Here is a 9196-nt window from a genome sequence, read left to right as displayed (position 1 = left end):
ACTTCATGCTTGCCACAATCACAGTATACTGGTACAGCCTGTATTTTACTGAAATCATCAAATTTGACTGACAAAAATGACAAAAAAGGACAAGCTGAAAATAACAAAAATAATTAATTTACTTAAACAAAACATGGAGCAATAATTTTAAAAGAATACATAAAAATAAATAAAAAATTAAAACCTTCCATATTTAGGTACTCCAAAGACGAAAATGTCAGTCCTTGATTGTGCGGTTAATAAAGTACTTTTCATGCACTGATTGGTAGTATTTTGAAAAATGCCATTTATATCATCCAATTGGTCTTGAGTCCTAGTATGTTGATGAAAAATTGTGTAGCTGTAGTGCAAGTCTAACTAAAAATATTTCACAAATAGTGCCGAAAGTGTTCCGATTTAGGTACTCGCCCAGTACAGGCTTGTCTGGTCAACAACGATTCGGGGCATCTTGTTCCAAAGCACGATGGAACCTTCAGCAGGAAATAAAAGGAACTGTTTTGATAGATAGAAGACTTAAGTACGGGCTCTGGTTTGGGTGAACCGTTGATTTGGTACACGTATAATATCCACAATGAAGTTAATTATCTTGAAAAATATGGTTGTTCTCGTGTTGTTGCGCCTGTGTTGGAGGGTGTCCCATTTGAGCTAGCCGCATGTCGATGAGGCTGCCTGTCTGGGCGTTATCATGTTTTACGAATCTTGGTGGACCATTTCTAGTTGGTTGATGTGACACTCAGAGTGAGGGGACCAGGCAGATAAGGCGTATTTAACAGAAGGTCGAACGTACATGTACGTCTTGAACGGATTAGATTTGGCGCTTGGAGGGCTCTAGATCGTATGTTTCGCCTGATGAAGGAAATGGTGGAATTGTTTTTTGGTGACGTTATCAATGTGTTTTTTTCCAAGAGTGGTCTGAAGAAATGGTAACTCAAAGATATTACGGGCATGATCTGCGGTTTTAAGTACTTTGCTGTGGATATTGTAGGTGTGGGGGATAGGTTTCCTTTTACAGTGTGTGTATACCACGTGATAAATTGCGTCATAAATGCTACGTCGGAAGGCAATATTTTGCTTCGAACGGAGACTTAAAACAAAGATAACCTCATTATTTCTTCACCATTTAAGATGAAACATAGCGCAGTCTACGTCTCTTACTGAGCCCCGCATTCGTTCTTTTACCAGGGTTTGATTGAGAGTTTAGTTTCTCTAAACACTTCGAAAAACCTTTTCACAATACGGCCGTCTGACGGAGCACTGTCAAAACATTATTATGGAAACATGTTTGTTGAAGTGTTTTAGGAAACTAATCACCTAATCAAACTTCGGTAATAAAACGAAGGCCGGGCTCTTTAAGTGGCATAGACTGCCCTTTGTTTTATTTAAAATGGTGTAGTAAAAGAAAAGTTATCTTTGATTTAAGTCTTTATTTTAAGCAAAAAGTTGCCTTCCGACGTAGCATATATGACGTCATTTATCACGTGGTATACACACACTGTTTTATGGAGATGTGGATCACTTCGCAATTTTCAGGATTAAAAGTCATCTGCAAATCATTTTCCCAGGATTGGCGACTGTTGAGGTCATTTTGAAACTGGCGTGATTCGTCAGGGCTACATGTACGGATGATTCGGTACAGGAGGCAATCACCGGCGAAGAGATAAGCCGTAGATTGGACTTTGGAGCGTAGATCTTTGATGTAGGCCAGGAAGAGAAGAGGGCCAAGGACGTTGCCCTGAGTCCCGCTAGTGGTGACAGGCGAGGTAGCCGAGAATGAACCCTCAAGAATAACCTGTTGTGTACGAGACGAGAGAAAGTCTTCAATTCAAAAGTGTGTTGTGCCCCTTATTTCATAACGGTCCAGTTTCTGAAGTTGACGAAAGTGTTGAACTTTATCGAATACTTTGGAGAAGACGAGCAGAGCAGCGTCAATTTGATGGTTAATTGTTATCTATTCCCACGGCTAAGTCATTTATGGTGGTTTTCAGGTGTTGAGTGTCGCAGGACCGTTTTTTTCTGAACGCATGTTATAGTCAGAGAGGATGTTGTGCAAGTCAAAGTGAGACATGGTGTTACGGAAGATCTATGATGCGTTACAACACTCTGCAGGAGACTGATGTTAGAAAAAAGGTATGTATTAAGATGGCGAGGAACGATTTCCCTTTTTGAAGACAGGTGAGACGGTTTTCCAGTCAAGTGGGATTTGACCTTGGTCCAAAAACAGTTGAAAACGTTTTGCCAGGCATTGAGACAACTCTGCTGAGGCAAGTTTAAGTAGTCTAGTGAGTATCTTGTCTCGGCCCGGAGCCTTGTGTGGTTTGAGGTTCGACAGAAGGTTCTGGACGCCATTGTGTGTGACATATATTGGGTTTAGAGCTGGTGGGCGGCTTCGTGGAAGAGTAGGACGTTGAGCCATGTCATCTTTGGTAAAGACATAGTCAAACTGGTCATTCAGAAATTTAGCTTTCTGTTTACCGTCGATGTATTCCAGCCCGTCCTTCTTAAGTGAAGACACACAAAAGCAGTCTTTCTCCCTGGATTTGATAAAGTTCCAGAAGACTTTTGGGTTCTGGTTGTCTTGCTGGAGCATGTCTGATATGTAGGCATCGTGGACGGACCTGCATAGGAGCTGGGCTTTCATTTTAATGTATTCATATTTGGACCATCAAGTGGGGAATGAGGGTTCTTGGCACGCCGGAACCATCGTCGTTTCAGCCTGGTAAGTCGCCTTATATTTCGGTTAACGCATGGCTGGTTAAATCTTTGGGTGCTTTGGCGACGTGGGACTTCGTCTTCAATGATCTTTTGGCAGCCGTCCTTGAAAATAGACCAGAGGTAATTAATGTGAGGAGGGGTTGATTTTTACTAGTAAGATCCATGATAGGGCTATGTTTTTTTCTTTAATGATATTTATGTTGGCCTTCCCCAATATTTACAGGGTACGCTTTAACGGCTTAATACGCGGGACACACAATCACAACATTTTGGTGTCAACAAATATGGCATGGTGGTCTTTTATCCATGGGGTTGCTGTGCAGCGGGTGGCAAGTTGTGGTCGATTTGTGAGGAAAGGGTCAAGTATGTTGTCGATTAGTTCAAGTACTTACAAGTAATTCAAGTAACTACCAGCACAATATAAATTCAGAAAGGATGTTTTTTCCATGTATTTGTGTTTATTTTGAAAAACAATACTGTTCATGAGAATATTTTATGACATCATATAAGGTTGTTCATAGCAAAATGGTCTCGATAAAGGCATCTCTGTAAAACCAATTATACATACATGTAATAAAATAAATTGAATTTAAATGATGGGTCCAAATTAAATGATTAGTCAAAATAAAAAAGAGCAGCATAATTATATTGAATAATACTATTTTTGCTAAGACTTCATGTTACTATACAACTTGAAACGCTTTTGATTTAAACGGCGTATTCTATTATTGAAAGAAACATACAAAGTATACGAAGTTATATATACAATATTAAAATATAGGATTGGGCGGGAAGATGGTAAACAACTTATAAAAGCCATTTTCCAAACTCGTCAACATGCTGCCACAGGTAAATCGTTAAACAAATGTTTTCATCTGAGAAATTTAAATTCTGATTAAACAATACACGGTGAATATTAAGATTAATGTTAAAATTTATTTAAATTAGTAAATTAACTAAACTTATTTTAAACTTCTTCATATTCATTTATGAAGTATGGAATGCTTAAAAATACTAAGTAGCTCCTAGAAGTTATTTCATAAGTCACTCCGTAAAAGAGAATTAGAATACAACTTATATTCACAGCCAATAAAACTGCAGATAGGCAATCATTAAGTACTAGACTTAATCATTAAGAATTTCAACTGTCGCAGGTTTTCAACTTTCTTGTTGTCCGCCAACTGCCACTCATCCAATACACACTCCCTGCGTCAGATTTTGAGAAGAACGGTATAACAAACCAAATACAACAAACCAAATACAAGTACAAAAAACAAGCTGCTGTCTAGGGATTAATATTTACACATATATTATAACGGTCGACTTGATTACAATATCTAATTGCAATCGGTGCACATCGGCCTTTTCCTCGAAAAAAAACAACCTCGGATGTATGCGGATGGTCTACAATGTCAGATTTTTTTTACATTTAACTCCGCTTTAAGTAGAGCGCGTAGAAATTTCAATTTAGCAGGACTTTACTCTGAGAAATCCTAATGATTTATATAATAATACACTTCACTGGAAATCAATTTGAACTCAGTAATAACAATTACACGTTAAAACACTACAATTAATTAATAGTATTACTATTCTTTTCCGAACTACTTTTACTAATGCAACGGCATACATCCGAGGCCCGTCGTATGGCGGAGATGGCCAAGGATTTCCTAATAAGGGAATCAACCTTGGAATTGGCGAACAGTTTCCGGAAGCGAAAATGCGTCTATCCACTTTTGCGTCATTTTCACAGGCTTATGCTCGTCGTGAACGGGAACCAGTCGTCCCACGCCGTGACGTGGATGGCGAAGAGATAATGCGTACTCAGTTTCATTCTCTTTTGTTTGTAGGATAAAGTTGCACTCTCACAGAGTAATCCCTTTCTTTTTGTCTTGGAATGAGCCAAGTTTTGCGTGAATATGACAACCAGTGAAATAAGAAGGCTGACTAAAGATTAGATCAAAGTTTTTTATATTTAAGGTCGAAAATTGATGTTTTATGACTAAAAGCGTTACTTACGCTATACGAAACTTAATTTTTCGAACAAATGAGATCTGTCCTATTTGAGTTATCTAATATTACTGAATTGAGGGCATTGATGCCAAAATCAGCTGATTCTGAGACAAGAAAATAAAAAATTGTCAAAACTGTCAAATTGTGAGAGTGCACCTTTAAGGTCGAAATAAGACTGTCCAGAGGTTTGTGATTACATTTCAACAAACGATATCATAGGATGTGCCGAATCTAAACCTGATATGTTTGCTAGAATGTGTAACATATCAGACGTTAACGATGTGGATGGGTTTCTGAACGATGAAGTTAACATTGACCCGGATGATGTTTTGATAACCCTATCAGCCAAGCGCTCATATCGAATAATATGTCAGCTGCAAGGAAGTTTGAAACACTGTTGATTTTTGCAAGGATCACGAGCTTGTGATAACAAATGAAAAAACGTTTGAAAAAGGTGTAGATAAATTTTTCATTCGGAACTCCTCGGCCTTTTTTATCGAAAACAACCTCGGATGTTTATTGACGGTTTACATACTCAGAAATAGATATGTTTAAGTCCGCTGCAAGTAGATCGCGTAGTAATTTAATTTAGCAGAATCTTTATTAAGTTTGCAATAATACGCTTCATTGGCAATCAATTTAAACTTAGATCAATAAATACATGCTAAAACACTACAGTTAATAATTTATTAATAATAAATGATTTAATTAAAAAAAATACGAACTACTTCAACTGATGTACCGGAATATATCCGAGGTCGTTTCGATAAAAATGGCCAAGGAGTTTCGGATGTAAATTTAAATGTAAAATCATTAAGTTGTAGACTATATTATGATACCTAAAAGTGTCATATGTATATTTCTGAGTTTGAAGTGCTAGATTAATGTCCATTATTCTGTGATGTACAGTGTTCTTGGAGGTTTAAAGTGATTTAAAGTATTTTAAATCAATATCTGCACATGTATCACAAACATAAATTTTGAGTGATTAACCTTTAACTACTTACTAAATTAATGCATTAACGAAAAACATATTACTTTCTAATAACAAGATTGTAACCGTGTAATTAATGGAAAACGCACAAATATTAAATGACTAGTGGTTTCTTAAAATTTATAGTGATCAACTATCATCTCATAAGGTAGAAATACCGTGTTTTCTGCATCTTTCTTTCAAATGAAACACGGAACCGTTGTTTTCGATAATTATTTATCCTCTTCAGTAAATTAAAACAATTGTATTAATTGTGGCATTGCTGATTTGGGAGTAAGAGTACATCTTTAACATTAGCGGTTTATTACCTAATATCGCTTACGTAAAGGGATGCTTGTGGTGTACTTGACACCCCAAATGCAATCAAAACGTACATCTTCACATAAGCTTTAAGAAAACAAAGTTTCACTACTATACACCATTTCTAACTGAACAATAAGGTGGAAAACAATTTTCTATTTTTAGTAGCATCGACCTTAACCTTGATCACACCAATCACAAATACAATTCAAAGGTTCACATTAGCTTGCTACAAATCAAGTGTCATCAATAAACGTCGCTCCAACATTATGTTATTCTATTTTTAGTAACAATGACCTTGACCTTGACCCAACATACCCATTGTTATTTCATAGTTTTTCCACGTGCTCTTGCTACACGCCATGTTTCTTTGCAATTCGTAAGTCAAATCATGTTAGAGAGCAGACGTAAATGCTAATGAGCGGAAACCATTTTTAGATATTAAGTAACGATGACAATGGACTTGTGACAACTTTTTTCATTTATATTGCAAATAATTTTGCCGCTTTCAAACAAACAGTAAACTATAACATGTAAATACAAATGATCGTTTCTTTTTATTTTACGAGTTCTTTTAAAAGTCAGTGAGTTGAATATCGGTTTGTACATGTGCAATATTCAAATATCGTAGACAACTACTTGAATGTCTAGTTTTGAAGAGCCCTATCTTTAATTACGTGTGTTTTTTTCAGATCTGAGGTTTATATGTATGCTGATATAGTTACTGCAACTGTGGACAATGGTGGAAAATGGTGGCAAATTACACACACCCTGTGTTTGCTGAATGATTAAGGAGATATCAGACCATTGGAAAAAAGATACAGCTAAGCATATAGATATTATAAGTGTATAATATATAAAAAATTGTTGATCTAACAACCATTTAATAAGATTATTCGTCATTAATTAAAACACAATGTATTGTATAAGGCTCTCTAATCTATGAAACTATTTTGTGACGTTAATTCATTATTTTGATTTGCGATATGATAACGATATGTTTGTAAAGATATTTTGATATAATAACTAAACATGTATTATAATGTTTCTCGTGTTGTGAAAATGAACATCAAAACAATTGGTCATCTAGTAAAACACAAAAATGTAGTTGTCGGAAACTTCAGTTTATGTGAAGGTTGTACAGTGGTTGTGCTAGCTATGTGTGAGTAACGTTGTCGCAACGTTAGGAAAATCCTACATTTTAACATTGTTATTACATTGACCACAACGTCGTGGGAGTGTTGACACAACGTTGTGGCCATTCTGATAACATTAGTGATATGGATGTGACAACGTCGTAAGAATGTTATTGCACTAACTAAGAAGTGCACAACAGCCAATGATGTCCAACATAATTATATTGTTTCATATTTCACGTTGCAATACTTTTAGAGCTACCTTTGGCACGGTCATATTTTCAACCATTTTTACTAAGTGAAGGGCCATGACTATTCTTCTTACCCGAGTGAGAGTCGACACAAACAATTCGACGCGACGCAAGAATGAAACTCATGGGCATACTAAAATAAGCAATCAGTTTTTTCAGTTATCTACAAGAAACCGCGAAACCCTTTGGTAATATCGTGATTTATATGGTATATTGCAATATTTGTTGGCAATCAAGTGTAGAAAGAGCAGTTAACGTGCATGACAACTGGTAGAGTTAATAATATGATCTGGATGCTGATCGAAGATAAATATTGCAACCAAGTTTGGTAAAGATTCTATAAGAAATGATCATGTCAGAGCGCAGACAAGTAAATTTGGTCCTTATTTGAAAGTTCAAGGGCCAACACTCTGAAGTTAATAATACCATCAGACTGCTGTTGATACATCGTTACATTATGCGAGTAAACATTGTGATTTGTTTGGTAAGGATTAGCTATTTATTGCTAAAATTAAAGAGTGGACGCGAAACAACGCACGATAATGAGTATTTCATTATAATATGATAGATGTAAAAGTAGCAATATCAATCAAACGTCGTATTTCCGACTTTCCTATTTTGCTCAATGTAAACAGAGAACAGATTTATAGGCGCATTATATAACATTATAATGTTTAACTGGTTGGATTTTTATGATATAAAAAAAACAACAAAACCCCCCCCCCCCCCACACCCCCACAAAAAAACTACAAAAAGAACACAAATAATTTGTGTAAAGTTAACAAAAATCCTTTATAAGTATATGTTCATCTATTAAAAGCTACTAGGCCCCAAATAGTCCGTTTAAACGCACCAAAATATCACTAATAGTTTTTGATCTGTAAACAAATCGTATGCGTTTTTATCATCAAGTTAAAAGAGTTAAGCAGACTATTGTTTTCATCATCCTATATTGTGCGGCTTTAAAATATGTCGCACATTGTTTGCGCACATGCATATCACCAAAGTAAAGCCAATAATAATTATCTTCCTTTCATCTCATAATACATAAGATACGAGCATATCGCATTTTAATCAAATTTTAGTAAGTGTATCACCTTGTATCTTCCGTAACAATAATTCAACCGGAGACTTGAATAAATTAAATATGGCAGAAAGGTATGTTTTACGAATATTAATATAGTTCTTTTCCATTTTTAAGCCTAATGACGCAATATAATTTCATATCTCCTGGATGATGATTGATTATTATAAAGCCTTATGATATATAACGGAAATTGTTTACTCATATCGAGATAAAAGAAATTAACCATAACCTATCATACAAGGGGAAAATATCGTTAGTCCTTTTATGCTTTTTCTGTAAAATGTCATATTTGATATTTTCACTGCTCCTACGGAATGTACAACGCGAAATCATGTCAACAAAGTGACGTCACGACGTTGTGTTTATCTCGAGACTTTTCAATTATCCTCAATTAAATTAAAGGTTTTCTTTAAACGTAACGTTTTGAAGTCTTTTATAGACGATTTTATCTTATTAAATTTTGGTAAAGACCAGAATTGATTTTACTCGTGAGCACTTTTCTTTCTGTGATCACCGGTGAAATAAATACCGATCTCATATCGAAATTCAACAAATTCTCTCAAAAATATTTCTACATAAGTTTACACTCTTCTATATTATCTGACATAAGTAGGATGGATGAAGTACCTGGAAGGACGAACCGATTGTCGGCGGCCATGCACCATGGACAGGAAAACCCACTCAGCCGAGGCCTGTTGTATTG

This window comes from Mya arenaria, chromosome 6, assembly GCF_026914265.1.
Source record: "Mya arenaria isolate MELC-2E11 chromosome 6, ASM2691426v1".
Classification (NCBI taxonomy): domain Eukaryota; kingdom Metazoa; phylum Mollusca; class Bivalvia; order Myida; family Myidae; genus Mya; species Mya arenaria.
This window is presented reverse-complemented; position numbering follows the sequence as displayed.